This window comes from Acomys minous, assembly GCF_964271855.1.
Source record: "Acomys minous genome assembly, chromosome: 14".
Classification (NCBI taxonomy): domain Eukaryota; kingdom Metazoa; phylum Chordata; class Mammalia; order Rodentia; family Muridae; genus Acomys; species Acomys minous.
The window spans coordinates 12,609,295-12,634,445 of NC_140496.1; the positions used below are offsets into that span (position 1 = coordinate 12,609,295).

A 25,151-nucleotide genomic window follows, 5' to 3' on the forward strand; every position below is an offset into this window, starting at 1 on the left:
ACCACCATGGAAGCTCACAGATTTCTAGCACATATATTCCACTTCATGGATTCTCCCAGGTAGTTACAGGCAGGACCCATCTGGGTCTAGAGATGTGTATAGAGGGCCATGCTGGATGCTTTAATCAGACAAGGTGATAGTATTCCATGCTCCATAGTCATGAAAAGTACTTGAAGATTTGATTTTTCCACGGTCGTCAAGACCCACCAAGGCTCCCTAAGCCTGAGTCTTGGTCCTGATGTGTGTCACACTATTATTGTTTAAGTTCAGTGACTTTGCCAACACATTGTGACCCTCCTCCATAATGACGCACTGTGGCCATATGCCCCATCTCCACAAGTCCTGGGCTTGCCGCCCATGCTGTCCCCACCCCTGACTCCCACTCTATGCACAAGAGCCTCAGCAGGCGGGACTTAATTCAGACCAGCTGCCTTTCTTCTGCTGCTCGAGATAAACACGGGCCTGAGTGCAGTGTGCTAGCTCTGCTGACCTCGTGAGGGAAGCAGCCCAATGGCAAATCCACCTAGGAAGCCTGGATCATTCTCTCGTGGGACACTTGATCTGGCTTTCCAGTTCAAATCTGCTGAGCATTTAATGTGGTGGTTTGTCTTGTCTGTTTACGACATTGTCAGCATCTATGGCATCTCTCCCAATAAGAGGTCACAAGGACCTTCCCTTCAACTCCAATTTCTGCTACTTTAGGGGTGACTATCCACTTCTTGGAAACTGCTATCCCCAACAGTTAACTCCATATGTCCTGTGATGCTTAATCGGAGAGGATTAAAAAAAAAAAATCCTATGTACTTTGTGGTGACGTTTGGTCATCTTTACACCATGTAATAAAAGAGAAATAGATGGGAATTTTGAAAAATAGATTTCTGGTTGACCACAAGTGGAGAGACTGCTGTTAGAAACTCCGGCGCTCTGTTGTAAGACTTTCCTCCTTCCCCGGGGTCCTGGGAAGATCTGCCTGATTGCAGGCCTCAGGCCTTCCCATGGCTATTCTGTTGAGTAGACGCTGGGTATCCAGACCCTGGTCCTGTCACACATTGCCCAGGGTAGCCCTGAATGCCACATTCATTTCATCTTCACAGGCAACTGGAAGAAGCCTCAAACAGACCTCCTTCCCTTTATCCCTCCCTCCCTTTCTTGCTTCTCTCTCTCCCTTTCCTCCCTTTCTCCCTTCCTTCTTTCCTTTATCATTTCCTCTCTTTCTTTCCCTTCTTACCCATCTCTCTTCTTTCCTTCTTACTGATTCTCTTTTATTTCCTTCCTCCCTCCTCCCCTTCCTCTTTCCTTCTCTCCCCCTTTTACTTCCTTCCCCTTCCCCTCTCTCCCTTCCTTCTTTCCTCTCTTCCACTCCTCTTTCTTTCTTTCTTTCTTTCTTTCTTTCTTTCTTTCTTTCTTTCTTCCTTTCATTTATTAGTGTCCCTAATTCATCTGAGAATCACTTTCATTTTTAGCAAACTGAGTGCACCATCATTGCTTACCTAAGTGCACAAATATTAATCCTCACCCAGACTAAGAATCCTGAGGTTCTTTCTAAGCTCTTTCTCCATCTGCTATTAGATTTACACTTCCTGATGGCTTGAGTCTCCTCTGGGGACAGCCCGGACCATCTCCATAGTACTGCCTCTCTTTACTAAGAATCCCTAATACCAAAAGCTTCATTAAGGAGAATGTTCATTCTCTTTATTAGGTGCTTGCTACCCTTGCCTAATCACGTCAAACATCCCCTTAAAATCTAGAAAACCTCCTAGTTATACAGTATCTGTGCTCTTAAGAGACTTTTCAGCTGGATGCAAACAACCACATCATGGCTGTGACAGGCAACTTCAATCCCCCTTTGTGGATTCCTCAAAAATCTATGAGCTTTGGGGTTCTATCTTCTCGTGCTTCTGGACAGATTTCAGGATTCTGTACTCTCTTTCTGCTATCAGCCTGAATACAGAATGGGGCTTTTACTGGTTGACACAAAGACTTCAGCTCCATGGAACCTTACAATCATTTGGGTATAATTTTATTTTGGGTGTGTGCTGGGTGTGACTACATTGATTTGTAAGCTCTGTTCCATCTTGTTCATCCCTCCCTTCCTCCCTCCCTCCCTCCCTCCTTCCCTCCCTCCCTCCCTCCTTCCCTCCCTCCGTCCCTCCCTCCCTCCCTCCTCTTTCTTATCTCCTGCCCTTTTTCCTCTGGGACAATAAACACATTCCTCTCTCTGCTCCCTGAAAGTGTGATGTTCCTGTCAGGCCCTTGGGACTCGAGTCTGCAACTGAGAATTCTGTGAGGGCATTTTCTATGTGCCTCCTTTCCTGAGAGACAGTCTGGTGGATTCTCTTTTCCATTATGGAATTAAGACTAATTGCTTCTGATTTAATTGCACTTATCTTGGTTGGCATGATATTCATTGACGGAAAAAGATGGGGGAAAGGAATAAGCAGAGGCATGAAGTGGAAGCACTAGGGAAGAGCGGAAGATGGAAGGGAGAAATTCTTAAGCACAGAATTTTGAGAGTTTCCTCTGGAATGCTGTTTTAACTCTCTTAGGAGCAGATGCTCCTGGGAGTGTGGGTGGGAAGCTGTTGTTTGTGAAAGTTTTATCCATAGGCCCTGACCTGAGATGGTCAATAGGGCTGCACTTTGTACCCATGTCCTTGATCTGTCAGGACACATTACGATCTCACTTTGAAAGCCCTTTCTGAACACACCTAAGCTTGGAAGAGAGGATAATCTCATATACTACCAAGCATAGACAAATCAGACAGTGGGTATCATTATCTTTATCATTTTATTTAAGCTACATTGGGATCATTCTGTTAGTTTTGGTATCTCATTTTAGCCAGTGAAACTGAAGTTGTCTGAAGGAACACAAAAAGCGGACACCAAGATTCCTTGTCAAGGTCAACCTAAATATCTAAGTAACACACATGTTATGTTGCCCAGTACCTCATACAGGAGAAGACCAGGCAAGTTCCTGACACAGTAGCTAGGCCTCTTCGAAAGATGTTGTAATTATTGTTGGAGAATTCTTGGTACTTTGCTTGGGGCCAAAAAGGATAAGGACTTATCAGCTGGAGGCACAAACAAGGGCCTCAGCACGTGATATCCAATATACTCCAGAAATACCTTAGCTGTGAAGAGAGCTCCTAATCCAAGGGGGGAGAGGCAGGAGGCAAAGGCCAAGAAACAGGATGACACTGATAAAGCCAACCTCAGCTGTTCAGAAAGCCACTGTCACAAGTGTAGCCCATGCCCCATGCCCCACGTCCACTTTTTCCACGAGTGCTGTTCGAGCAATCAGCACCCTTCCTCTTCATGCTTGCTGCAGTGCTTGCACATTCCTCTTTCGTTTTAGAGCAGCACCCCAGCTGGAGCCGATCTTGGAAGCAGCTAGAGCTCACTGGTCTGCTCCCAGGAATAGAGACTGCACCCATAAATCTTGAAGCAAGCCCACGAGAAGCTGAACATGACTGAAAAGAGAAACAGCAGAGGCATGCATGAAATTAGTCCGGCACACACTGTGCACGGCTTGAAGAGCAGCTTGAGGTTGACGATTCCCGGTCCAACATGTTGCTGCCTGACTCAGAGAAGACGCTGATTCCATTCCTTAAAAACTGTTCCCGGGTGTCCCTACCCAACTCCTCAGCAGTATCTCATGGCATGTGCTAGACTGGACTCCAACTCACTATGTCCCTGAGGATGGCTTTGAACTGATGACCTGACCCTCTGCCTCTACCTCCTGAGTCCTGGGATTACAGACCCTCACCATTATGCCAACCCAACCGAGACCTCTTACACACTAGGCAAGGGGTCTAGCAACAATACCTCTCAACCCACAGTCCTTGTTTCTCTACTCTTGACAATCTGTTTAGAACTGACCATGAGCTACCTGAGGCTCTTCTAAATATTTGCCCATCAGAAGAGGAAATCTGTACAGTCAGACAACTAAATCCTTTTCAGGACTATCTGACACTTCTAACCATGTGGCCATTGTAAAATGTGGCCATTTCCCCATGGTTCCGTCACCTCATTTCCTTCAAGGTCCCTGCAAGTCAGTCATAAAGCATATCAGGTGTCCATTTATTTAAGGTAATAATTGTATGCATTGTTCTTCACGTAGGGCAAAAGCTGAATGTCTCCTTTGCATAGAACCAATGCTGTTTCACAAGATCAGATTTGAATGAGAAGTTCTATAAAAAACACATGCAAAGGTCAGCTCTCTTTGTATCCATAGCTGGGTCTCCCAGTATTAAGAACAAGTTTAGGCAGGATCTGTTCTACAGGATCTGGCTAACTTGGAGGCCACTGGGCTGATGATGTCATCATATTCCTGGAGATATTAATTTTCAAAATCCCCAAGAACCATCATGAGGACACTTAGTTATCATCTTATAGTTCATTGCACCTATTACACACACATTTGTAATCACAGGGAAAGATAACAAAACACTTTTGGTATGAACTCGGTTTGGTGTGCTTTGAGCTCTGATTCATGGCAGTTACTTACACTAGATGGAGGCAGAACCGTGCACCCTCCAGAGAGATCTTCACACTAGCCTGCTGCACTGACAGTTAATAAATGTGGCTTAACTTTCTGTAGCATTCCTGGGGTCAAAGAAAAGGGCTGACAATATGCATACTACCGTGACATGGGCCTTCCATTCTTTAGCCAAGGATGCAGAAAACGCTCCAACAGCCTCCATTGCATGGTTTAATGCACCTTGGGAGCCTTGCCTTCATATCAGGGACAGTCTAACGTGACATATCTGCAATTAAAGGGTGATGTCAGTTGACACAATGCCACGGAGCCCAGTTAAACATTGTTCCTTAGAAAATAAGAGCAGGATTCAATCCTGAAAACATTGGTAGTGGTCCAGGACCTGAGTCATTTGGCTCTCTCTGAGCGTCTCCGCTAGCTGGGACTTGTCAAGAAACACAAGTTCCCTTCATACATGGAAACAAGAAAGCAAGAAGCAGGAAAAAGCAATTTTAAAAGACTATACTGCTCTAGGGACCCACGGTTTCCCTCACAATTCATGTCAATTCTAATTTGTGGCTTTAAGGCTCTGGTAGAGGCGCTCAGCAGCTGGATGAGAAAGGCAAGGGCTGAACCCTATGTTCTTTCAATATGTTACATATTAGTTAGGCGCTTGGGATTTTCTCTTCCTCGGTTCTTACAAAAGAACTGGAGATGGAAAGATTAGACCTGCTTTGATTTATGAGCACCTCTCATCTTGGTGGGAGCATTTGGGAATATCCTAGATACCCATTAAACAAGGCCTCCTTGAAAAGTTAAGGACTGAACTAAAGGCTCCCTACACAGGTTAGTGTGGCTGAAATGTCATATATAATGAATAAGCAGAAGAGACACAAAAGAATTAGCTGTCCTTCTAGAGAGAGAGTGTCCCCTGATACTGTCCCAAGGGAGCACAAATGTTCAGCCTTAAGCCCACACAATTGCTTTACTGGAGAGTCCTGGAGACCAGACGTTTGTCACGAGTCTCCCTGGGCTAAAGTCAAAGGCACAGTGGGACTGTACATCTTGGAAGGCTCTAGAGAAGAAAACATTTCTTCAACCCGTAGAGGCCACTCAGAAGGCTGGTACACTTCCTATCCCCTGCCTCCACATCTGACAGTGGTGGCCTAAGCCCTTCTCAGATCACGTCATTCTGATGTCATCTGCTTCCCTCTTCCACTGTCAAGGACCTCTGTGATTCTGGTGAACTCACTGGATAATTGAGGATAATCTCCTTATATTAAATCCAGCTGATTAACAACTTTAATTATACCCAAAAGTTTAATACTTCTTTGCCATGTGAGGCAACAAAGTCATAGGGTCTTAGGGCTTAGAGCACAGGCATATTTGGATGAATATTTATTCTATCACAGGTACTTTCTAAGTTATCCTGTGAAGCCAGTCAGATGAAGCAAGCAGCAAACGCAAATGCATCTTTTGCCTTTTGTTTTTTCCACAAGAGAAAAACAACTGAAGCCTCCTTATCCAGCAATTCATCGAGGGAATGTGGACACACGAGCCTTTAGTAGGAGGAGAAAGGTGGTTTTCTTATAATGTCTTTTGGTTATGAGCCAAAGATTCTTAACTAAAAATTTGCTGAAAGTACTGCTATAAACAGACGACTATTAAAGTTAAATAGTCATCAAGTTAAGTTAAATTCAATTTAACTTAAATATTTATTAGGAGTGAAAGCAAACATAAATGTTGAAAACTCAAATCCTTACTTCTTAAGTGTCTCATTTTACAACAATGTATTTCTGGCTGTTGGGAGGCAATTTCCTTGGTTTTATTAACCTATAACAGAAGGGTTGGTAACTCGAAGCTGGAGTATCTAGAACCAAAAGATTTAAGGGAAAATAAAACACAAACCAAGGGGAAACCTTGTTGCGTGGGAGCTGAAAGAAGTCAGACAAAGGTGACCACCTCATGAAATTCAGGCAGTTGGACATGTTGAGACTTATTTTCTTGTTTAAAATGTTCAAGTAAATTACCATACATTCAAAAGCTTTGGTAACTGTTGTGTCTGTACTGGACATTATTTGGTGTATCAAGAATGCAGCCATTTTGAAAGAGAAAAGCCAGTCAGCTCCTCTTGTGAAGTGTCTGTTTCTATAGTGTAAGTACTTACAATAATAAAGCTGTTTATGATGTGTGTAACATGAGGTCCATCTACCCATTAAGCACACAGAAAAAGATAGCCTCGATCTAAAGGCCCATAGAGATCTATTACGTTTTCCAAATTCCAAATAGACTTACATTTAAACCTTGGAAATCTGAGCCCTGGCCTGAGCTCTTCGCAGCCTCCAGGCCACCAGGATCAGGGTAGTTAGCTAAGAAATGGCAACGTAATATGGTACAGATCCCCATTATTCCATTTTGACAGAGACACACCAAGATTAGGTCACCAGGAACTCCTCCTGGTCTTTAAGTGAATTCTCCCGGTGTCTAAGTGTATAATTAATCTAGCTAGCAGCAAAATAACAGAAGTGAAGCCTGAACCATGGAATGTGAGGAACAAGTGAGCTGGACCGGATGTAGCAGGCTCCTCCTGGCACTCTCCGGAACGCACAAACCATCCCTTCTCAGGATGGAAGCTCATCCACCAGTGAAGAAAACAGCTCAAAGGCTGGGTACAAGAGTAAAGATGCTGATCCGTTTTGAACACTCCATGTGTCCCTTCCTTGTTCCCAAGCAAGCAGACATTTATCCTGGGGGTTACAGGGACATAGCTCTGAATTATCACTATTTTTGAGTTTTGTAATATGACCAGATAATGGCAGTTTTGACTTCAAAATCTTGCAGAATTTGTGTCTCTGGAGCTGTCATTTAAAAATAACTTTCTATATTATGAGATTTTTATAGTATTAAAACATACAAGTACAATTATATTTGCATTTTTAAGGTGTGTGTGTGTGTGTGCACAGGCATGCACACGCTATGTCATACATACAGAGGTCAGAAGACAACTTGCCAGAGTCTGATCTCTCCTTCTACCATGTAGGTTCCCTGGGATTAAACTCAGATTTTTAGTTTGCTGGCAAGCACGTTTTCCCACTGAATGACCTTGCCAGTCACCATTATTTATGTAAATATCAGGTGGTCTCAGCATCAATTTTTGAAATCTTGTCTTCTGTTTATTAATCTGATTAAAAACTGATTTATCATGGATGTGCCATTTCACTCCTGGAGTATCAGTTCTATTTCGTTGGCTCGTCTATGATCTTTATATCAGTGCCACACAGTATCAGACATAGTGTGCATAGTAGCATCCTGCTCCTTTGCTATTCTTTGCCAAGACTTTGTCTATTCAGGGTTCTTTGGATTCTTATATGATTTTGCTTGTCTGTTTGTGTGTCAGGAGTCACTTGTAGTTTGTATTGCATCTAGTTTCTGCACGTGGAGGTTTGCAAATGTCCGTGATGAAGTGGTTTTAAAGGCATAGTTCTTTATTGGGTAAATCGTGTTAAAGAGACATTGTTGACCATGGCAGAAAACTCTCTCTGCTTTTTGGTTTCAAGGCACTGGCTACACATCCTGGCAAAGGCAGCCTTGGAGCAGGTGGTAAGAAGAAAGTGGTGCTAAGACTAAAATCCATTACAGTGATCTTCTCATTCCTGCCAAAACCAACTTAAACCAGTTGTAAATCTTCTAATGTAAATGTGTTCTTTCTGTTGTCATCGTAGTCTGTAATGCTTTCTCAACATCTTTCCCTCTCTGTGCACCCTCCCTGCTTCCATATAAGGTTCATCTCTCACCCCACCACCCCCCAAGAAGCCTGCTAACCACCCTGGCACCCCAAGAAGCCTACTATTCTTGTCTAAAAGCAGGGAAGAATCTTGGAGAACCACATAGCTTTCTCTTTTTTTTTTTTTTCCTTTCCAGATCTATAGCCTCACAGGGTGTTACCTCTTCTCTCAGAATCTAGAATCAAAATCTTCTTTCACCACCTAGAAAAATCTTACCAAGTCTTCTTCCCCTGTCCCTGGGAACAGAGAGGGGTCAGAAACGCTCCACTTGTTTTCTTCCAAAGGAGCATTAGGACAAGTTTGAAGTGGTTGGACCTTGATCTGCTAATTAAGGGAGAACAAAGACATGGTCTTGTGCACAAGGCAGGTCAGTCACGCTTGAGAGATAGTCTGGGCAAAGGTTGGGTAGCAAGAGCTTCGACCCAGAGCAGGACATCACAGAGTGTCTGAATACAAAGTCTAAAGAGACCTCCACCTCCCCCCTTCAGATGCACATGCATGTTTGTACAAGCCTGGGACACACACAGATGCCCAGGATCCCTCCCCTTTTTTTCCCACACAAAAAGCAGCATAATACACTTGATGCAGTGCCATTTTCTCTTTCATTCTCTTCCAATCGAAATGAACTGAAGGCAAAATGGAAAAACCGAGGTCATCATCCTTGAAGCCCCAGGAGGATTTATGGACACCTCACCACAAAAATTCAACTGTGACTAACACTCAGGTTAAGTGTGTTTATCAGAAGTGAGTGCTCTCTTCCTTGAACTGGAGTGTGTGTGTGTGTGTGTGTGTGTGTGTGTGTGTGTGTGTGTGTGTGTGTGACGCACACGCGCCTTAGGTTGTCTCTATTGAGTCACCAACAATCCCTTCTGTCTGTATACATGAGCATTACTGCATGGTGCAATCAAGAAGAAGCTCGTCCTGTGTGTGTATGCACACATGTGTATGTATATGCATGTAAACTTGTATGTGCTTATGTATGGAGGTACATATAAATGTGCCGGTGAAGTTGTATTTATGGACACATGCACATGAATGCCAGAGCACATGCTTAGATAGATGTTGCTCCCGAGACAGGATTTCTCACTGACCTGGAGCTTGCTGAGAAGGCAGTGCTGGTGGCCAGTGATTGCAGAGCTCCTCCTGCCTCTACCTCCCATCACAGAGCTTACAAGCTCAGCCTTTCTTCTTGGGTTCTGGGGATTTTACTCAGGTCTTCATGCTTGTAAAGCAAGTGTTCTACCCACTAAGCCATGTTCCTGGCCCTATTTCTTTTCAATACCGAGTGCTCTTAGAGCACAATTTCAGTAACAGAAGTAATGCTGGACGTTACAGGTTAAAGCCTGAGACCTTCCATCTTTACCATTTCAGGATCCAGCCCTCACTGTGGAAGTCTCAGCTTAGACTAAGTATGAGACACCGTGTCAAAAAGAGGAGCACATTGGCTTATTTTGAAAAGTTGTGTAGGATGGTTTGACCTCCTAGGAAAGACTTGTTCTATAGAGTGGAACAACTGTGGCTGTGACAGCTGCAAAGAGACAGGAAAGCCACTGAATGTGGGTATGTCTATGTGTTCTATGCACAGCTTCTGAGGACGCCTTCTCAAGAGCAGGGACTGGAAACTTTTGAAATGTCTCTGCTTTCAGGGTGAGAAGCGTGTTGCTTTATAGGGCACTTGTGAAAGCAGGACCTGAGTCAGGTGCTCCTCTGTTTCTGTTTGAATATTTCTTAAGTGTGGGGAACACATTTTCTTGGGATACAGATACTGCATTTAGCCACTAGGCACGTTATGCAATAAAGTTTCAGCGGACTCCTGCAGAGCCGCCATATTAGTCCTGGTTTCACCCACATTCCACTTTGTCTCACACTAATCACAGAGAGTTAAGAGACTAGTTGGGCTCGTTAACTCCCCGAGGTCTCCTGGGTAAAGGTCTGCAGGGTATGAAATGGGACCCTCTTGGATGACAATGAGCCCCTTCATTGTCAGGTCATTCCCACTAAGAAGAATAAGATATCCAAGAATACTCACGTTCCCTGACATGTTGGCTCCATTCACATTCATTCATTCATTCATTCATTCATTCATTCATCCATTGCACAAATATCTAAATATGGATCAGTGCATACCTTATGAAATAACTGTCAACACATTAATACCCATCTTTAAAAAAAAACTTCAAAATTAGGTCTGTTTCTTCTGCTACAGTCAGATTCAAAGACATGCAGTCATTGGAACAAACAAGCAAACAAAATACAGCAAGGCCTTCTTATTTGGTTTACTTATTTTCTTTTAAAACATAAAAAGTTTCTAGTTCAGACTGGCCTTTAATTGGATGTGTAGCTGAGGCTGGCATTGAGGTTGCCTCTACTTCCTGAGTGATGAAATGACAGGCATCCATGGCCACACCCAACTATGTCTTCACAGTTTAGTACTTTATTGCCTTAACCAGGCCACCTCATTCTATGGGTTTTAATAGTTTAAAGTCCTCACTAGCATGCCACTCTGACATTTCCATCTGTGCAAGAGATTTCCCTTGCTAAAGCTTTGCATGCATTGCAGTCTACTTAAATCTTTAAAATGTTATTTACTCTTTATATGCAATTTTAAGACATTATGAGACGGAGAAGTATCAGTTATCACTTGGCACAAATTGGGGAAAGGGCCATAAAAACAGAATCCCTTTGTTGGATTACAGCTAACTAAGAGGCCTCTACCTATGACTTGAGGTTAAAGAAAAAACAAGCATGTAGTGCCCACCAGTTTGGGAAACATTGGCATCTGGCTGAGAGGTCGCTCTACACAAACACTAATGAAGGAGAAATCGAGATATGGTGTTTTCTCCATAGGAACTAGGGACTGTCCTTCAGTGTAATCTCCAGCACCAGCATCGCCAGCACCAGCGTCACCCCCACCTTTAGGTGACTCAGTGTGAATGGAACATCTTCCCTTGTGAGCTCCTTCTAAGCAGGTCTTCAAAAGGGAGGCAAAATACAGCCACATGCAATGAAGAACCAGGAGACTTTTAGGTTATTATGGCCTCAAATATGTATCATTATAAATTTTGAGTCTATAATCTTTACCTACCTTTATAATTCCTCTTATAAAAGTGATATATGTAAAATGATATGGTAATGTTTTATGCACCCATAAAGCATAAAATCTAATCATTAAGAAAATTAATATGCTAATATTTTCCCCAACTGTCCAAGAGGAAACCACGAATTTCCCCTTGGGCAACATGGTTTAGGTAAAAGGGCACAAAACACATAGTGGTGACACTCAACTACAGAGATGAGATACAGGTCAGAGAAGGACCTCTGTGGGAAGTCATGTGAGTTGATGTCAGTGAGAAATTTAAAATGAGGAAAATGCATCCTGTACAAGGACAGGCACACACATTCCATGTCCAAAGAGAGATGAGATCCAGGAGCTGAGAGAAAAGAAAAGGAACAGAAAGCCCAGAACAATTCATGCAAAGTCCTACATACAGCTAACATCAGGCTCTGGCCAGTGAGCCATAAAGAGCTAACAAAGGAGACTGGCAACATCCCAACCTCTCCACAACCACTGGCATTCTACTCAGTGGATCAGCTTTGCAGAAGGTTCGATAGAAGGTTCAGTTTCTTCTAGAAAAATGTCTTTCATGTGATCTGAGCTCTAGACTATTCTTTCTGTTTCTATTCTTACATACATCAATATACATACTCTAGCCTCTGCATGAGGAAAGTAAAGAAATGTCAACCTTCCAGAGGATTCACTTCCCAGTATATTCAATCACTCACTTGACACACTTTGCCTGTGATGTGCCTGTGATTTGCCAGGTACCAGCTCCCTACTGTATAAAGAGCATGAACAGAGCATCATGGTTCTTTCAATGTTATGGGAAACGCTGATTGGTAACAATAAGCTAGTTCATTAATGATCAAGATGTAGAAAGAACTAGGGTGAACAATGAGAGCATCAAAAGAGCATCATACTTAAACTCAGCCAAGACACGCACAATGGAAAGTCACCAGCCTCTAAAGGGGTTCGATAAGAGCTCTTCAGACTATGAGATTATCACATGCATCTTCTTTGGTAAATGGGGGCGGGGGGGGGGGGAGATCTTGGAAAGTTGAGTGAGCAAGGAAAACCAGGCAAAAGATGACCTTGTTCCTAACAATGGGCAAGGACCTACCAATCCTGGCCTAATAGGGCAGGCCAAGGAGCAATGGTGTCTTACTTTGCTTTCTGTCGCTGTGGTAAATATCATATCCAAAAACAACGTAGGAGGGAAAGGTTCATTGAATATTTACAGCTTCACAGTCCCTTGTGAGTAAAGGTCAGGCCAGAAACTCAAGGTTGGAACCTGAAAGCAGAAGCCATGGCGGGCGCTGCTTGTTGGCATGTTCCCCATGCCTAGCTCAGTCTGTGTAAGTTGGAACCACCAGCCCAGGGGTAGCACTATTCATAGTGGCCTAGACCCTTCCCTAGCAATTTTTAATCAAGAAAATGCCTCACAGATTACTTTCAGGTACTCTAGTGGAAATAATCCCTCCAGAGTAAAGTTCCCTCTTCCCAGATGACTCTAGCATCTGTCAACTTGACAAAAATAAAATTATAACCTGACCGGCACGACTGAGGAGCTAGCAACAGGGCTTGAGAAGGATTGCATTTCATACCTCGTTTCACAGGGTTATTCTGGCCACCAGGAAGTTCAGTGAGCACTGTAGGTTTTCTTCACAGGGAGAGCTGGATTGGACAAGGGCGACAGTGGTAAAGAAAGACACACACAGATATCTGCATGATGCCACTGGCAGGACATGATGATTTTTTTTTTTTTGGTCAAGAGATGAGAACTGAGCTCCTGGTGTCTCCAGAACATTCCACTGAGCAAAATATTGAAATACCTTCTAGGGAGCAAAGGGGAAGACATGTCTAAGCAAACAACAGACGCTACTTGTGAATCCGGAAGATCGATCCTTTAGAGGAGCTGGAATATTCTTGAGTCCAAACTCAAAGGGTGGCCTCTTGAATTTCTCTCTGCCTCCAAGAAGTGGATACAAGCCCACTGCTGCCTTCCAAAAGAGCATGGAGCTATTAAAAGCCTTAATGAAATCTCCAAGTGTGGTATTGATCAGGGCTGTTTTCTTCCAGTCACCGCTGGGCCCAAGAGTGACTCACGGAGCCCAGTGCAGACGTGAGTCATCGTTCGTATCCCACGGTTGCCTGTAAAGAGGACACTCCTCACCCAGCAACTTGGAGGGCCACCTGGGAGATGGGTGGGGCGGACGCCTGTGGATTCCTCAAACTAGACCACCCCATTCGTGGGAACCATCCCCTCCATGTTTTTCTTCAACTAGATCCAGCCTCAAGCTCTCCTTTTTCTCTGTTTCCTTCTCCCCCTGTTTCTTTGCTTCTTTAGTGAATGGTGGCACTTCAGGCTCCTCACGAGCAACAGAAAAGTTGCATGGGTTAGGCAAGAAAGCCCATGGCAAGTTAGCTCTCCACTTCAGGGACTTTTATGAAGGACTCACAGCGATGCTTTAGCATGGACAGTGCTGTCACAGTTGTCAGCAGGAGAGAAGAAGTCTGGATATGGGAACAGGTCAGTTCCCAAGTCTCCTCACTAACAAGGGGTGGGGCCAGCAGTGTCACAGTGACTGGAGTAATGGTGCACATTTATATGGCATTTCCACGTGTTAGGCAAAGATCTACTTGGTGTATATATGCTAATCCATACCACTCTCCTGCTGAGTCCACAGGAGGGACAGCAAGAGGGTGAAGGACCCATTATAACTCATATGAAAGTCTCCCATGATCCTTAGAGTTGAGATAACTCAGATAGAAAATTCTGAGGTCTGAGCTAAGACTCTGTGGTCCCTCTGACTGCCCTAGATACACCTCGGTAAGGAACGTTTTTGTTGTATAACTGCACACGCCATCATTAGAAGATAATTCCGAAGCTAGCGTGAAGTTCTGTAGTGTGAATCAGGAATGAAAGGTAATCAAATAATGAATGACACTCAGCCACAACTGTGCTCATCCCCATGTGTCACACATGCACATCCAAAGACAGAGAGCACAGAATCCTGGACACTTGTCATGTAATTACCCGCGATCTACTGCATGTGGCTTAAGCCTTCTGCGCCTCGGTTTCTCCTCTGGTAAAATGAGTTAATCGCTTCTACATGAGACGTTCCATGGGATTGTTTTATAACATCCAGCTCTTGGAGACCTTTAATAATCCCAGTCTTCGTCCTCTTTCCAAGGAGAAGAGGCTGAAGGAAAGAAAGGAACGTGCAGGAATTTTCTTTAAGTTCCTGGAAGACACATTGTTTTCAGGAGGAACCCCAAAAGGAGCTTTGTGAGAACTCAGCGCAATGAGACAAGGCAATGTGTGTGACAGGGAGCACAAAGATGGCAGAGCCAGTGCTCCAGAGCGAGTCCTTGTCAGAGAGTGCAAGAACAAATTTAGTACTGTTTTGTTTTGTTTTGTTTTCACAGTCGGCCTATGCCTCACCGAAAACATACTACAGGCCACCCACAAGAAGCATTTTAGACCATTATCCTGATGGGAAATCCTTTCGCAGAGTGATGAGTTAGACACTAGTATTATATATGCAAGTATCTGGAACTGAGATAAACAGAGATGTAAAAATAAAAGATTGCCTCCACCCTCCGCTGGGGACACACAGTCGCTGAACAGCAGAGACAAGATTTGGGCGGATGGAATCCAAGTGTGACATGAGAGGGAAAAAAAAAAGACGTGGTAGAACAAGAAAGCAAAAGGGATGGGTTGGGAAGCAGAAGTCTCAAAGGTGGCCTGGGAGAACAGAAAACCCCAGGAAGAGGTTACCTGTTATAAAAGGAACAGAAACTCTCCTGTACCACACATGGATCAGCACTCAAGCAATGGGGCGTTAGCAGAGAGGTTGGTGAGCAGACAAGAGAGCCCAGCCTCCCAGCTCTGTGTGCTGGAAAGGGTGAAGGAAAGGCCCAGGGTGAGAGTCACTTTAACCCTTTGTATAATGGCACAGAAAGACTCAAGGGTGGGGGGAAAGATGCATGCTCTGAATTGGGGCAGGAGTGGGGAAAGGCCAGAATCACGGTCATGGGAAACTCTCTCTCAAAGAGAGCCAACCCATTCTGGATTCATCCTACTGCTGAGGCAGCCAGTGTGAATCCTATGCCACTTTCCTCCTTCAAATGCCCAAAGCAGGACAGTTATCAGTTGACAGTTTTCAGTTCTGCCTCACTAGATGTGTACTTTCTCTTGCCTGAGGAAGCCCCGTCGGATTGGAGTCAGTAGGCTAGAGAGAGTAGAGATCTTAGCTGGATACTAATGTGGATAGGACTCTGTGGAGAGAGTGTCTCTGGCTTCCTCCAGCCCTTACAGGACCTGGGAGACAGCTTCTCATGGGTCCATAAGGAAGTATTTGTCAATCAAAAGATTCATAATATGCTCAAGACCAATCAGCTGATGAGTTACAGCTTGTCCCGCCTCGCACCATGCTCTGTGGCATGTAACCATTGCCAGCACACCAGGCACACAGGCCCTGTGGATGTTCAGCCAAAATGGCATTAGTCTTGTAGTGGAGACCAAATTGGTGGAGTAGTGGTGATGAGGAACAATAGTTGCACTATTTTATCACAACTCTAATATGTTTATAAAGACACTGAGGTTCTAGGACCTAAAATGATTCTCCCAAAATTACACAGTTGGTTGCTTAAAAATGCAGCTGAGAGCTCAACCAAAATGCACCGCACTGCGGAAATGAAGGCTCACAGGGACTGGAAGGTGAGGAATAATGGAGTAGGTGTGAGGAGACAGGGTTTGGGGAGATGGCGCAGTGGGCAAAGTACTTGCTACACAAGCGTGAAGACCTGGGTTCAGGTCCCCAGAAGCCCCATAAAGACCAAGGATGGTGGCACATGCCCATAATCCCAGCACAAGGTGACAGGAAACTCCAGATGCTTGCCGGTCGGCTCAACTGAATGAGTTCCAGATAGAGGCCCTGTCTCAATGATAATGATGATGGTGACGATTGTGACAATCATAATGACAATGGTGATGATGTTGACAAGGTAAAGGCCAGTAAAATGACTCAGTGGATAAGGGAGCTTGCCACAAAACCTAGTGATAGTGAGTTCAAATCCAAGGGACCCACACAGTGGAAGGAGAGGAATAATGTTTGTAAGTTGTTCCCTGACCTCCACACATGTACATGGCATGCATATATTCTCTCTCTCATATATGTGTGTGTGTGTGTGTGATAATAAAAATATTAAGTAGGAGAACTATTAAGGAAAATATTCAAGGTCAGCATATGACCTCCACATGTGCACTAATAAGGAAACCTGCCTGAACATGTGAGCACACATGTACACACACACACACACACACACACACACACACACACACACACACACACACCATTGCAGCTCCACACACATCCACCAAATCTAAAAGAAAACACATTACCTTCACCTTCAGCTTACTACTGGAGGATTATTACCCCTTGTGGTACTAACCATTGTACTACAGCAGATAGACAGGCCCTGTGGCTTTACTGTCATCTTCCTAGGACCAACTTGCAGGCCTGTTGGTCAGACTTTGGTGTACAAGTATACCATCCCACAAAGAGAAAAGCAGAGAGCAAGTCCGACCAGAGGATAAGCCTGGGAAGTGGTGCCCGGGAGTGAATCACAGCCATTTAATATCAGTTTTCACATCTTATTGATTCGTTTTCTCTTCCTCTTACAGAAGATTAGCATCCCTGTACTCAAGCTCGTCAGTGCGCCTTTAAAGGTTTCCTATTGATCTGCGAAACTATTGTCTCAGTTTGCAGTTTCCCTTTTGGAAACATCCTTTGCCTTTTGGTCATGTTCTGTATTTAGTTTGTACACCAAACATGGCTTCTTTTCTGGGAGCAGGCAGCAGACATCCTGGGCCCAGGGCTGAAGATGGATCTGACTTGCTGAGCCTTTAGGGCACTTGCCTGGGAGTTCCAGGAAGCCTTCAATGTGAAAGAGCAATAGAGGATATTGGAAGAGTGGGCGAGGGTCTCACAAGGGCCTGGTGGCCTTATTCCAAAAAGGGAAAATACCAGCAAAGCAAGAACTTCCATTTATTGAGCACTTTCTTCATGTTCAACTTCAAGACAAGTATGGGAAAAAAAATCACGCAATTGAACAAACCAAGACTGAGAAATAGATATTTGTCTGGATAAACTCAGTTTTACTCCTTCCTGCCTGTCTCTCTCTCTCTCTCTCTCTCTCTCTCTCTCTCTCTCTCTCTCTCTCTCTGTCATATGCACATGCACACAGTGTGTGTTTTTTGGAACCAGGAGGTCAGCATCAAACCATCTGTCTTCTCTGATGATCCCCACTGTTGGGGGTAAGCAGGGGAAGATAGGGTCTTTCAGTGACCCATTGGTTTCGCTAGGAAGGCTGACCAAGAAGCCCCCACATCCTCCTGTCTTCATCCCCTTCCCACTATCTGCAGCACTACGGATGCAGATACACCTAGCCATTTCTGCATGGGCGCCAAAGATCTGAACCTGGGTCCCCGTGCTTGCAGGCATTTTACCAGCTGAGTCCTCTGAAATGATTTGGTAATGCTTTTCTAGACATTTAGTTCCTCAACTCAATGATGAAGACAATGCCAGCACATTCATGGTTGCTGTGTGGTTCTGTCGGTGATGGATCTGGGGTCTTTAGTAGGATATGTAATACAGAGGAAATACCCAAGGACAATGAAGGAGGGCACATCCCTTCCTGTGAGTCCACCTCCTCATAAAACTCAAGCATGTTCTCTGCCCTACATTGTTTGGGGAGAACCCAACTCTCCTACCTAAAGCTAACACTACATGACAATGTGCACTCCAGAGGAGAAGAACGTGTATTGTAAAATGGTTCTCATAGTGATTGGCACTGCTCTTCCATCCATCTCTAAGCACTTGAAATTCTTTACAACCCAACCATCTTGAACATCTTCAGATGTCTTTTATCTTTGGTTTTCCTTTCTAGCATTACTAATTGGCTCTTCTTGGGCATGTTCTGCCATTCCCCTTGAACCTTCCTCAGCATTTGTCTTTGGTCCCCAGAAGTCACTCTTTCTCAGTCCCAGGATCTACCTCTAACTTCTTCTGACTTTTTGTTCCTACAGTGTACTCCTAGCTCTGTATTCTGCTTGTCTTCATCAGCCCTTCCTTCTGGCCTTTCAGAATGAACATTGTTATGTCTTTATCACCAATGTGCTCTCCTGTCTTGGCTTCTGTGCCTTTTTACTAGTTCATTCATTCGTTCATTCCTTCCTTCCCTCCCTCCCTCCCTCCCTCCCTCCCTCAAAAGTTTCCATGTGTCTTTGTGCACTATAGGAGGCAGTGGGTCAGAAAATGCACTGTTGAAGGGGGTGATACACAACACAGTGCTCCAGGTATTTTCTGTCTCTTTTATGTTGATGGTCCAACACATCAATTTTTTTCAGCCTTCTGTCAAGAGCCATCCTTTCTGCAAAGCACACTCATCACATCAAGACAGAGACAATTATTTATTTATTTTCTCTATCCTGTTCTCATTTATTTGGTCTACTTCTGGCTTTGACTGTCTTCTCTTGGTTTAATGTTCTTGATTTTATTTGCTTTGTGCCTGACTGGCACTGTGACTCTTTGGGGTGCATGCAATAATCCAAGTTCAAAAACTATCTGTGAGTTGAATGCTGTCTTGTCAACAACTCCTGAACTTTATCTCTTCCCTCTTCATCCTGTTCCACAAAAACAGAGGTTCAGTGTTTTTTCCTGTGGCCAGTTCACCACAATTCAAGTTTGGAAAGATATATCCTGTCTGTGCTGCTATGGTCTTGAAACATCCCCCTACATACAGATATGTAAAACGATAGATCATTTATTCTTACTGGGGCCTATTCACCTAGGTCAAGGTCTGCATGTCACCCCACCTCCAAATGCCCCTGGTGTCTGCTTATGCATTGTTTGTGAGGCTTAAAGTAGGCTGAGTTAGAGGGTAACCCCACCAGTAAAGTGATTGCTTTGCAAGCATGAAGATCTGAGATTTATTCCCAGAACCCATGTGAAACAATGGGTATGTGGCAGATACAAGAGAATTGGTGGGGCTGACTGGAAAGCACAGTCTCTAGGTCAACGAGTTACCCTGCCTCAAAGTAGGTAATGGTGTTCTTAAGGATGCAGTGCCAGGTGGCCATCTGTCTTTTTGCATACAATACACACACACACACACACACACACACACACACACACACACACACACACATTTTACATGTGAAATGGATTCCACTGTAGTTCTTGAAACTGGATGTCTGAAGACAAGCTTCTAACAGGACCCAGGAAATTCCAAGGAACCATCTATACCACGCCTCTCTCTGTCTCTCAGTTCCAGGGGTGGCCAGAGGTCCTCATGGGGTCTCAGCTATCACAATGCCATCCCACTCTCTGCCTCCATTGTTCCTGTATCCTTCATATGTCTGTCTGTATCTGTGTTGTCACGAATTCTGCAGTCATTGCACACCCTGAACCAGGACAGGATTGTCCCAACTCGCTTATGTTTGCAAAGGCCCTGTCTCCACGTAAAGTCACATCATGTATTTCTGGGAGGAGATGAATTGGGTGGGTCACTCTAGTCAACCTTGTACATCACATCGCTCTGTCTCTCTCTGTAGATTCCCTACATCCCCCTTGGTTATATCCTTCTAGGCCTCCAAAGCCTAAAACAATTATAAAACGTTCACTTCCCTGACCATCATCTTGCTTATTTCTATTTCTTGACTTCACTGAAGTCACAGCTGAAACTAGAATTTCCAGGGAACAGGAGACCATTCAGCCCCTTCTTCCCCAGGCCCCAGCACAAAGTGTCTCCATAGCCATCTGGCGAACAGGGGCAGGTCTCCTCTGACTCCCTTGTGAGTCCTCTGTCTGACTTTGAAAGGCGCTCCACTACCTTCCACTCTATCATCCGCTCTGGTCAGCATTTACTGGGCAAAAATTAGGTGCTCTCAATAAATACTTGTTGGCTGATTGATTAATCCATCAGCCCAGTTTCCTGCTCTGAAGCATTTTTTAAGCATGGATCTCCAGGGGGCCAGAGTGGGGGGCCATAAGAAGGGCCAAGGATGGGCATGAAGACACTTGGTCAGCAGTCCCACCTTGGAGCCACTGGGGGCCTGCTTAGTGGTTCAGATTGCCTGAGAGTCCACTTTGAATTCTTCATAGGGAGATCAGCACAATGACTTAAGAGCCATGGACTGTGGGGTTCAAGACATAAGGGTAAGGGTAAAATTCATGTTAAAAGCAGATGTAACCGATCTCTCCTTTCCCGCCCTCCAGTCGCCCCCCCTCCCCCATGAAGAACACTCCAGAAAGGAGGAGCTGACCCAGAACTAGAGATCTGACAAGAACCTCTGCTGTTTTATGCATCACTGAGGGCCCTCATCATGAATAAAGTACCCAAGAGAGTCCCCATATGGCACATACTTTAAATGCACTTCACTTTGCTGTAACTGGCACCTGAATTTCTAGAAATCTGAGTAAGATTGTCTTTAGGATGAGGGAGTGTCCATTGGAAGCCCCAGAGAACAGACTGCAGCAGAATAACTGTAATGGCTGCCTAGGAACCTAGCAAAGATACTGTAAGGGGGGCCTGAATCTGCTCATGCGCAGTCCCCTCCACTTTTAGGATGGCACCACAATTATATGAAGAGTCACACTTCTAGTGGTGCCATATGGGCGGGGGGGGGGGGGACAGAAATGAGAGGAGTGAGAGAAGGAAGAATGGAGGATGGAAAGAAAAGATAAGAGAGAAAGAAGAGGGAATGGAGAAGGAAGAGAAGGAAGGAAATAAGAAAAAGGGAGGGATGAAGGGAAGGGAGGAAAGAGAAAAGAGAAGAGGAAAAGGAATTTGAAGGAGAGAGAAAAAAAGCAAGGTAAAAAGAGATGGAAAGGGAGAGGGGAAAGGGGACCAAAAAACTGAGAAGGAGGAGCGAGATCTGGAAGTGTTAAGCTTCAATTTGGTCATAGGTTATCTCAGTTCTTAACTACATCTAAATCACACACACACACACACACACACACACACACACACCTCTGCATACACACACACACACCTCAACTCTACCACTAGCAGCTGTAGCCTGAAGTAGAGAAGATCATAGCAAGGACAGCACCTTGCACACCCACTACTTTATTTTTCCTGTGGTCATTTGTCCTTTTCTGAGCATCTCAAGTCATCCATTTTCCTAGCACTTAGCCCTCTGGGGATTACACTGCTAAAGCCGGCTTTAGGCTTTATCTTGTTTCAGTTTCCCTGTATCCATTTCAATCGAATCACTAATACCACTCATTTGCAGATTTTGTGTGCTTAATAGATTGGGAATATGAAGCCATGTGTCCAAGAAGATAATTATCCTTCAGGACAATGATTGAGTGGTTGGTTTCATTGCCTTTCAAATATTAGGAAAGCGAAGAGGACTTTTGTTATGGCATCACTGGAGGCACATGTGAGAGACAGAGAACATGTTTGTGCATGCACACATGCATGCCTGTGCACACATGCATGCTTGTGTAGTTCCTGAGAAGTCACATGACTCAATTTGCCATTCCAAAGTAGAAGGAACTTAACACTACTAGATGCAAAGTGGGAATTTAATACGAGACAGTTCTGTGTTATTAGGAAACACGCCATGAAAAAGCATGGAGCAGACATCATCTCTGGGCTCCTGGTGAGTGGCCATTGACCACCTATGCCTGCGAGTCACCTCTGTCATTGCTTTCTGCTTTGTTACCCCTTGGAGCTAAAGAATGGGCAGCACTTTCTCATGGATCCTTTAAAGGGCATAACTGATTGACAACACTTCCTCCAAAGGGTTCCTGCTTTACAAAGTGGAAGGCAGATATGAACTGAGGGTCATCATTCACACCAAAGGACTGACACAAGGATTCTGAGGAGGAGTGTGCAGTCCAGGGTCAAGGCAGGAAACAGAAAGTGCTAGTGACCAGGGCCAGGACGGAGTGATGAGGAAAAAACTTGGCATTTCCTTCTGTGAAATTTGATTCATCGAGGGTTGATGGTTGATAAACCCAATGTTGAAATGTCAAACATGGCCTTTCCTGTGTGCCCAGCCAGCTTCCACACATCTCTGCACTCTCCTCTGCTCTCAATTAATCCCCATATGACCCAGGTCAACAAAGCACCACAAACAAGATTTATGTTGCAGGATCAAGCCAATTATATTTCATGCCCTAGCCGTTCTTTCTCTTCCTCAAGATCATTTCTACCTTCACCACTAATTAGTACCAGCATATCAAGATGAGCCTTGTGAGGCTAAAGACTGGATATAGAAATACATCCTTATTGGATCTCTTTGTGTCATCCGTGGGGTGGCTGAACCTAGGGGGGAAAAAAAGCCTGATCTCCAGCCCTCACATGCCTCAATGTCCTCTTCTAAAATCCACAAATAGTAACTTCCATATTACCCACACTGGTATACTGACGCCGTGACTCTATTCCAGAGATGATGAGGAGCACGGCTTTCTCTATCAGATACTGATTTCTTACATTCGGTTTTCATCACTGTGACAAAGACCTGAGAAAAACGCTTCATGAAGAAAACGCATTCAGGTGGCTTCATCATTGCAGAGGGTTTCTGCCCATGATCAACTGGCCTCATTGACTTGAGCCACAGTTGAGCATTGCTATGGGGGATGGTGCAAGGTACAGTAAAGGTGTCCACATCACATTGGACAGAAAGAAAAGGGGGAGAGAGAGTGTTCAGAGTCCTAAAAATGCCCCCTAATGATCTAACTTCCTGCCTCCAGATCTCACCTCCTAATGTTTTTATCACCTCCCAACAGTGTCCTAGGCCGTCAAACAAGCCATTTTCGTTTTAATAGTAATATAAATAAAACTGATAATGAGCCATTCCACATATTTAAATAACATACTTAAAAGAATAAGCCAGAGTTTGTGATCTAAGTGGATTTGGTAAATAATGAAGATGAGGAATCCAGTCATGTACTTCTACTGATCATAGCTGCTTGAGATGTAACCCACTCATCCCTGATCTCTTACTGCTTACCAGGACCTGGCAATCAACTCAAGAAATGAGTCAGACCCATAAACAGTTAATATGAGTTTATGAATGGCAGATGCTAAAATTAAGCTGTGTGTGAGTGCCAAGGAAGGAGGGATCTGTCGAGGTGGGTTGTATGAAAGGTTTCAGGCAGGTCATATTTATATTGGCAGGACTTCCAGAATGTTCCATCTGCCCTGGTGCAATCACTGTCCCCTTCAGTACCTTTCTATGGGTTGTTAGGAGGTGACATGACATTTGTAGGTGATAGCAACAGCCGCTGTTACAGTCTAGCCTCTGTTTAGATCTCACTGTAGAGGACAAGGAGAAACTTCGGCTCATAGTTTGAGAGGCTAACATCTGCTGTGGTATAGGAGGCATGGTTGCGGGGAGGCCGGGGTGGAGGGGAGCATGCTCTCCTCTGGGCAGTTAAGAAGCAAAGAGAGGGAAAGGCTAACACTTAATGCTCTCTCTCTGTCTCTCTCTGTCTATCTCTGTCTCTGTCTCTCTCTCTCTCTCTGTATGTGATGTGTCACTTGTCACTTGCTCACTCTCTCTTTCACTTTTATTTACTCTGCAGCCTCAGCCCATGAGATACTGCTGCACAGATTCTAAATAGGTCTTTCCCCTGGTTAATCCTCTCTAGAGTGGATCTATTAAAGCCTTAGGTGTTCTTAATGGAATCAAGTTGACCATCAAAAGTAACCATCATGCCCTCCCTCTGGCTGCCAGTTCAAGCTCACGTCTGTTTCACTGTAGCTATTGACTTACCTGGGAAGAAAGTGGAGATGGAAGAGGGCAGGACCAGGGACTGCAGGAAGGCAGGAACACTCTTGTAGGCGGGTGATACATGTACAATAAGGCGACGAGAAGAATAAGCCATGGGTTACAAATGAATAATTATTATTAACTACCATTAATAATCTGCCCTACATCCGACCAGAGATCAGGATTGTTAACTCTGCCAATTCCTAATTCTAAAAAATTCATCCCATTTCCATAGAAGAAAATGGAGCCACTGCTGCAGCATCAGGCAGAGTGCAGCTTGGAGTTGTACCCTATTTCTGTATGCACAGTCAGACTTCAATCAACCTCACAGGAACAGTTAAAGCCCGGTCTCAAATGCAGGAATCTTTCTTGAGGGGGGGCCCAGACAGGAAAAAAAACATAAAGCCATGCACCTTTGCATGCTTTGGGGTCCTCTCTGTGGCCTACCCTTTGATGGATTTTCTTAATCTCTTTTATAATCCTGAAAGCTCCTCTGCTCTTCATTAGCTAAAACGCCCTCCCCCTTTGAAGCCAGAACTAGGCTTCAGTAACTCTCCAGTCTCCTTGGAGTTAATAGCTGGCCTTGCACCTGGCCAGTGCATGTGCCCCTGGGCTCTGAACTCTGGCCAGCTGCTATATCTGAGCTGTGGTCCACCTGCTCCTCAAAGAGCTAAAAATCTCCAAAATGAGCGTGCATAAAGTAATTTCTTTGTGGTTAGGACTCTGCAAAGGCCTAGTGTGCTTGTAAGAGAAAAATCAGGTTTTCAGGTACACAGGGTGAGGAATGTTCTGGAAAAACCTGGCCTTGTGACAAGACTTAAAAGAAAGGAAGGGCTTTGCATATCATAAAATGTATTGCATTTTTCAGTATTTGCTTTTCACGTTAATTATTGAATTTTTGAGAAAGAATTGTTTGGGAAAGAGGGAGAGACATGGTCTCCTACAGAATGATCTAGAAGCATTTTCTCTATCTGCCTTTAAATGTACACACATCATCAGCACCAGGATATACCTAAAGCTCAGAATCCACCAGGAAATC

The 25,151-nt window shown here is 44.4% G+C and overlaps 1 long non-coding RNA gene across 1 annotated transcript; it reads right to left on the reverse strand.

Moving 5' to 3' along the window:
• Window positions 1–2,768: 2,768 nt before the first annotated feature.
• LOC311582273 lies at window positions 2,769–24,637 on the reverse strand. The gene is made up of 3 exons (XR_014774062.1): window positions 24,116–24,637; window positions 4,643–4,765; window positions 2,769–3,469 (listed from the first exon to the last, which is right to left on the reverse strand). It is a non-coding gene; the product is annotated as an uncharacterized lncRNA (long non-coding RNA).
• Between the last annotated feature and the right edge of the window lie 514 nt (window positions 24,638–25,151).